The sequence below is a fragment of the Citrus clementina genome, unplaced genomic scaffold, assembly GCF_000493195.1.
Source record: "Citrus clementina cultivar Clemenules unplaced genomic scaffold, Citrus_clementina_v1.0 scaffold_1, whole genome shotgun sequence".
NCBI classification, from domain to species: domain Eukaryota; kingdom Viridiplantae; phylum Streptophyta; class Magnoliopsida; order Sapindales; family Rutaceae; genus Citrus; species Citrus x clementina.
Window position 1 is genome coordinate 25,302,463 of NW_006263303.1, and position 7,351 is coordinate 25,309,813.

Sequence of the window (7,351 nt, forward strand, 5' to 3'; positions counted from 1 at the left end):
AGAATTGGTTTTATGCACTGGGAAATATTTATTTAGAAATTTTGTAACCATTTGTTCCCATGATGCAATGCTATTAGCAGGCAAAGTATTTAACCATGAACGAGCTCTATCCTTTAAAGAAAATGGGAATAATCTGAGTTTAACATCATCGTCTGAAAAATTTTCATATTTAAAAGTTTGACAAATGGTATGAAAATCATTCAGATGATTATATGGGTCCTCATTTTCTAAGCCATAGAATGTGGGGAGACAATTTAGCACACTAGGTTTTAGTTCAAAGCTCCTAGCAGCTACATTTGGGTATCTAATACATGATGTGCTCAAATTAGCTAAGGGACTAAAATAGTCCTTAAATGGCCTCTCCTGTGGTGCTTGTAAATCCATTCCAAATTTATTTTTAATGTGCTTTTGTGTGCGAAGTGTTTTTTCTAATTCAAGGTCTATAGGTTCAAGATTAGGTAATAATGACCTACGACCATGCATGCAAAATAAAATAAAAATAAAAATAAAAATAAAGATGCAAACAAAACAAAAAAATAAAGATGGGAACAAAACAAATAAAAATAAAGAAGAGGGAGAAATTACGATACTAACCTTATTGCGCTATTACAACCTTTCTATAAAAATACACAAAAACAAATACGTGAAATAAATTAACTAAAAATTAAATTAATAAAATAAACAAAAATTACAAAGAAAAAATAAATTGAAAATTAAATTACATAATTTTAAAGAAGAGAAAAAGAAAAGAAATACTAACCTTTAAATGTAGATTTACTCTTTTTTTTCTTTTTTCTTTTTTTAATAAGAAAAAAAAATACAAGAAAACAAATAAAAGAAATTATTCACAAAAATTAATTCTATGAATTAAAATTACTTACCTCCCCGGCAACGGCGCCAAAAACTTGTTGTGCAAATTTTAATGTACTCGCAAGCGCACGAATCTATTATAGTATAGACTAATGGTGACGAGTGTCGATCCCACGAGGAGGTGGATTTTTAATTATATATAGAATTAATTTTGTAAATGGGTGGTTGGAATTGTGGTGGAAGTGATTTAAAATATGCTAAAATTGGAATTGCAATGGCGAGAATAAATTGTAGAGAAAATCGATTAAATTGACGTACTTGGGTATCTGGATCCGTATCAACATGCATCATGGGCTAAATAATCCGTATTAATGCCAATTAAATCATGAGGGGGGAATCCACACCTCATGAACCACGCTCTAATCAATATGGTGCTAAGGGCTTATCGTGCCAAATAATAATAACCTTATACTAGAGAGCCGGTGTAACCAAGGCGGTATCTAGACAAGATCAGTATTATTTGTCGACGATAAGTCAAATCATCCACAAAAACTAGAGGGGAAAAGAAAATAAATTTACCAAATAAAGCCCATGACACATGTTGAGACTTCACCTTCAACCCAAGCTTGAAAGAAAATTAGCCACTCATAATTGAACTAGGGGCAAAATGGGAATTTATTAAAATACAAAGAAAATACAAGATGGAGAAGGAATTACAGAAAATGGATCCCAAAAATGGATTCAGAGATATCAAATTAGGGGGGGGAGGCCCCCTTTTTATAGATACATGGAGTAAATCATGGCCATCGGATTAAAAACAGTTTGGACGCTCAGGATTGCGCCACGTCATCAGTCAACAGTCCACGGTTTGACCACGCGGATGAACAGTAACACGGTTTGACCCGGATGAACAGTAACGCGGTTTGGTTGAAAATAATCCTGTGTGATGCATGCACCGTACGCGAGATTTTTCGTCCACTGATATGCTGCCACGTCACCGTCAACAGTACATAAGAATTTTAGTCCAACAGGATCGTGACACCTCATCAGTCAATGCCACATCATCGGTCAATGCCACGTCATCGATCCGTCTATGTGAACAGTGTCGTGAACAGTAACGTAGACAGTACCGTATACGTGAATAGTACCGTACATGTGAATAGTGCTATTTTTCCTTTTATGCTCCTCCTAAGGTTTTCGACCGTCCTGAGTTCAAAAGTGATGTCCGTTTTGCCGTCTGATCTCTCCTTTATTGTGAAATGACTATAATGCCCCTAAAATACATAAAATACTTAATTAAAATAACACACACGTAATTACATCACAAGAAGGTTAAATACATAAAAGTAAGGGTTGTTAGTAAGACTTGAAATGTAAAATGACGGTTTTCTCCTTTATAAATATGCATTTTCTAACACTCAACAGTAATGTCAAAAATTTTAAGTGGAGAAAGATTTTGCTTTTTATTAGCATTTTTTTTCCAATTAATGTAATTGTATTAATTTATAGTCAAGATAGTCTTTCATTCTAATCTCTGTGTATATATTATCACTTTAAGAAAAATATCAAAAACCTTATCACAAAGAGTTTTCAAAATTTGTAATGTTCGAAAAATAGTTATAAAAAACAATAATAATCAATAATGAAACGAGACTCTTGATTATGAGTATAGCTGACAAAATGAGTCATCAAGTCATATTCGTGTCGTGTTAGCTTCGTATCGTATCAAATTTAAAATAACCAATGCACGATACATTTAATAATCGTGTCAAAATATTGAGTGTCATGATGTAACTCAGATCTGGCAAGATATTGTTTGTTTTTTTGCCTTAATAAGGCTCGCACGGTTTTTGTTTATGGGGCGCGCATACACCCCAAAACGCGTCTTGTCAATTAAGGTGTGGATCACCCTTTATAAACCCAAAATCTCTCTCGTGTTTTGTTGATGTGAGATTCACCTAGGGTGTTATATTGAGACCCTAATCTAATACGAAAAATGAATGGATTACCTAAAAATCCACTTAATATGTATGTATTTAACAAAATTGATATCAAATATTTGCATTGCACATTTACACTGCTGAAGTTCTAAATTTATATGAAATTTTATAAATGAAACATCATGTGTATGCTTATTCTTCCCAAAAGGAAAGAATTCATAAGAAGAGAGAATTATGTTCAATATTTACATATTGATGATGAGAATCTATAAATCAATTTATAATAGAAAATATAATCATGTTATTAATAAGATAAATGAATCAATAAATTTAATCCTAACTTGAAATGAAAAAAAAAATAGTATCGACCAAGAGCTGACCCATTTAATAATCATATTAAACTTGATCGCCCATAATTATTTATTAATGTCGTATTTATGTAGGGTAATCTTATTGTTTTCAAATTTTGTTAGCTCTAATTATGAGAATCGATTATGCTTTTTTTCCTTATTTTTCTATTTGTTGTTGTTGGGGGGGGGGGGGGGGGTGAATAAAAAATTGAAGCTACTCTGATTACGGATCCTTGAATTGAATTTTAAAAAATAATAATAATAGGCAAGAGTGTTTTAATTACTCTAAACAAAACGAAGATTAAGTAATTATTCAGTTCAATTTTCTTCATACTCTTTGTCAGAACCTTTTTGTGGGTGAAGAGCTCTCAGGATTCCATCAATCATCATGCGGAAGGGGCAGGTAGGGTAAAAAAGTAAAAAACGGTTGGTAAATTAGAAAGCGACAGCAAAGTCTAAATTACTGCCATAAAAATAAATTAAAAATAAAAATAAATAAATAAATAAATAAATAGGACCCACAACGACATTCCTCCTTCAAAGAAAGAAAAAAAAGTTACGATCATCATTTTTTTTTTTTCACCTCGGGAAGGTCAATTGTCTGTCTCGTCTCTTCAACTGACTAGGGCCCCACGTCGTCTGATGCTTAGTTGGAACCCCGGAACTCTCCCCTCCCCTCATCACTTAACGCCGTCTCAGTAACGCCGTTAATGTCGCTGTCAAAAGTCGGTTCCACTTCACCCTCTCTGATGCTCCCTGCCCATTTTCATGCAGTTGGGGTCTGAAAGCTGGAAGTGTAATATTAAATTTCGTTAAAAAATTATAACAATTTTTTTTTTCACTATTTGTTTTTGTCAACTGCATTAAATAAAAAATAGAATAATGTGATATATTATATTTTTTAAAACCGATTTTAAAGTGGGATTTTGTTAATAACAAACTATGATGTCCCCCCTTTCCCGGATTAGAGGTGCTGGGGTTAAAGGAACATGTCTCTTTCGTCGGCCCACCAATCACTGTCCGCCACGTGATCCCTTTTTCTCAAATTTTAATGCTTTGCGCTTCCCTTCAATTTTATTTTATTTTATTTATTTTCTCGTACTTGGTACTCCACTCCCCATACATATTACTAATATTCGATGGATCCCTCTAAGTTACATACATGTACCTTACAACCCTCTCACATAAATAGTATCCATACACTATTCATGTGAGAGGGATGTAAGGTACATGCATGTAACTTAGCATTACCCATATTCGATAGCTTCATTTCAAATAAGAAGATAATGATTTTGGAATTATTTGTAAACCTTTGATTTTTGTAGATAGCTTGGAATTTAAATATTAATTCTCTCAAGGTAAAGTAGCTTACCTAAAATTTATTTAGTGGGTGATGTAGAATACTTTATATTTATTTCTTTTGTTAAATAATTAAAATTGTAACTTTTTTTATGCAGCAATATTTAGTGCACATACCTATATATAATCTATTAAAATGGTCTCTAAAAATAATTTGTATTTGATGGTAACTCTAATAATTTTAATCCTTATTGGCATTAACTTAAGAGGAATTATGTTCAATTTGTACTTGTAACTGGTAGGTAGGATAATGAACTACGACCACAAATTAATATAAACAATCGAGCCATGAGATTTCATTATCTTGGCCCCATTAATGCATTATACTAAGGGTCCGCCTACGTCACACTCAGCCTGTGAAATTTCATCTAGCCCCTTATACTTTCTGTTATTTATATTTTATTTATAAATATTATAAATTTTTTGAAATGTACAATTTCGTTCAACCCCTTATACACTCAATTTTATTTTATTAAAACCCTAGAGTATGAATTCGCCCCTATAATATTAAATTCTCAAAATAACCTCTATTTAATTAAAAAATATAATTATTGTTAAATGAATTATAATTATAATTATTATTTTATTATAATCATAAATATTTTTTTAATAGATTATTGTTATTATTAATAACAAGAATAAAAAGTATTATAATTAATTAATCTATTAACAATAATTAATAATATTTTTTATTAAATTGTTAATAATAATAATAATTAATGATTATCTAGATTTTTTTTAATATTTGGTATAAAACTTATTTTTATAATAAAAATTGTTATTACTCACACACAAGTCACTATCTAAACGCAAGGTATTTTTCCAGCCTCCGCTCTCCTGGCAGCCTAAAAGTCCACACACGCATGAGACCCCCTTGCCCAAACAACTCAAAAAATATTATTATAATCATAAATATGTTAATCGGAACTAGTTTATTCAAAATAAAAGTCTCCGCTCTCCTTTCATATTTTATTATAATCATAAATATATTAATTATCATTGATTATTATTATTAACAATTTAATAAAAAAATATTATTAATTATTGTTAATAGATTAATTATAATGCTTTTTATTCTTGTTATTAATAATAACAATAATCTATTAAAAAATATTTATGATTATAATAAAATAATAATTATAATTATAATTCATTTAACAATAATTATATTTTTAATTAAATAAAGGTTATTTTAAGAATTTAATATTATAGGGGCGAATTCATACTCTAGGGTTTTAATAAAATAAAATTGAGTGTATAAGGGGTTAAACGAAATTGTACATTTCAAAAAATTTATAATATTCATGAATAAAATATAAATAACAAAAAGTATAAGGGGCTAGATAAAATTTCACAGGCTGAGTGTACGTTACATTACATGTAACGTAGGCGGACCCTTATACTAATTGATGGGAGATCAACTGTACAACGGAAACACTACCAATTTTATTGAATCTAATAGCTCATTGGAGGTTTCAGTAAAACACTGATTGAATAAAATCGATAAAATTGAAGCAGCAATCAATTTTTAGCCAAATTGTTCCAAGAACAAGATATAGAAATATCATTGTCTACTCGACAAGTCTTTAATTATCTTGGTGTTATTTGTCTTGTATTTTATAATACAACTATATAGGACGAAAATATTATATGTTGGAAACTTCATATATAAAAACGATTTTGATCATTCACTTGTCACTATAGAAAGGTCCCATGTGTAGTACCTCCGAATAGAGAATTTATGAAGAAGAATTATCAAACTTACCCGCCGGGGGTGGGGGGAGATTTCTTGCGGCTTTTTTAATTCGATACCAAAAAGCTCTTCAACATTTCCATTGCAAGTGAATGAATATCTTCAACGAATCATTCTAAATCGCGACTATTCTTATATAATTGGAACCCCTACTTGATTTATGTTGCAGCATTTTTTTATTTTTTTTTTATCCTTTGTCAATGGTAACATGACGTTTCTAGATGTGAATTATATGATGTACTCCTTGCTAGTTTGTTATCATTATAATACAAATCGAGTAATATTAGACTTAGAAATTCACTAATACCTTATCTCGAAGGCATTTGAAGTGAAGCCCGAAAATTTATTTTTATTATTTTTTTTTTCAACCAAAAAAGAGATCTGCTATAGTATGTTTGGTTGGAGGATGATTGGAGAGGAGATGAATGAAAGGAAAAGAAGAGGAGAGAAAATGAGTGAAAAAGAGAACGATCAATCTCATTTTCATTGTTTGGTTAGACATGAATTTCATCTTTCTCCTTTTATTTTTGTTCTCTCTTCTTATTTTCTCTTCTCTCGCCTCCTTATATTTCTTCAAATCAAACATGTTAAGATATGACATTTTATTCTAATAATTACATGAGACACTTAAATTCCTAATACAAGAAGGTGTCAACCAACAATGAGGCCATAGAGTGGCTGAGGGGGTTGGGTACTTATTTCAACTTGGAAAATCAAATGTACTTTTGTAGACGACGAAGATGGCATCATATAATCAAATCACATGGGCGTGAAATTTTTCAATGAACCCACTCACCCCGCTCTATTCGTCGAAATGTCGCTATTAAGCCTGTTATCTCAGGTAAGGTCCCACCACAAGTATCTATCCCGACCATTGCCACGTGTCATGGTGATGCGCCAACATGGACAACATTTTACCAAAGATTAGAAAGGGAAAAGGCTGAAAAGCAATGGCCCACGGCTCACATGGATAGCGTTTTTGCATGAAAGCCCCTCAACGACAATTGTTCCCAATCACGTGACCATTTAATGTCATTTATTTATGATTTTGCAGGCCGCCTCCCCCCCCCCCCCCGCCAGTGTACATATTTTTTAATCATATATACTTCTTCATTTTTGAACTCAGTTTTAAATTAGGT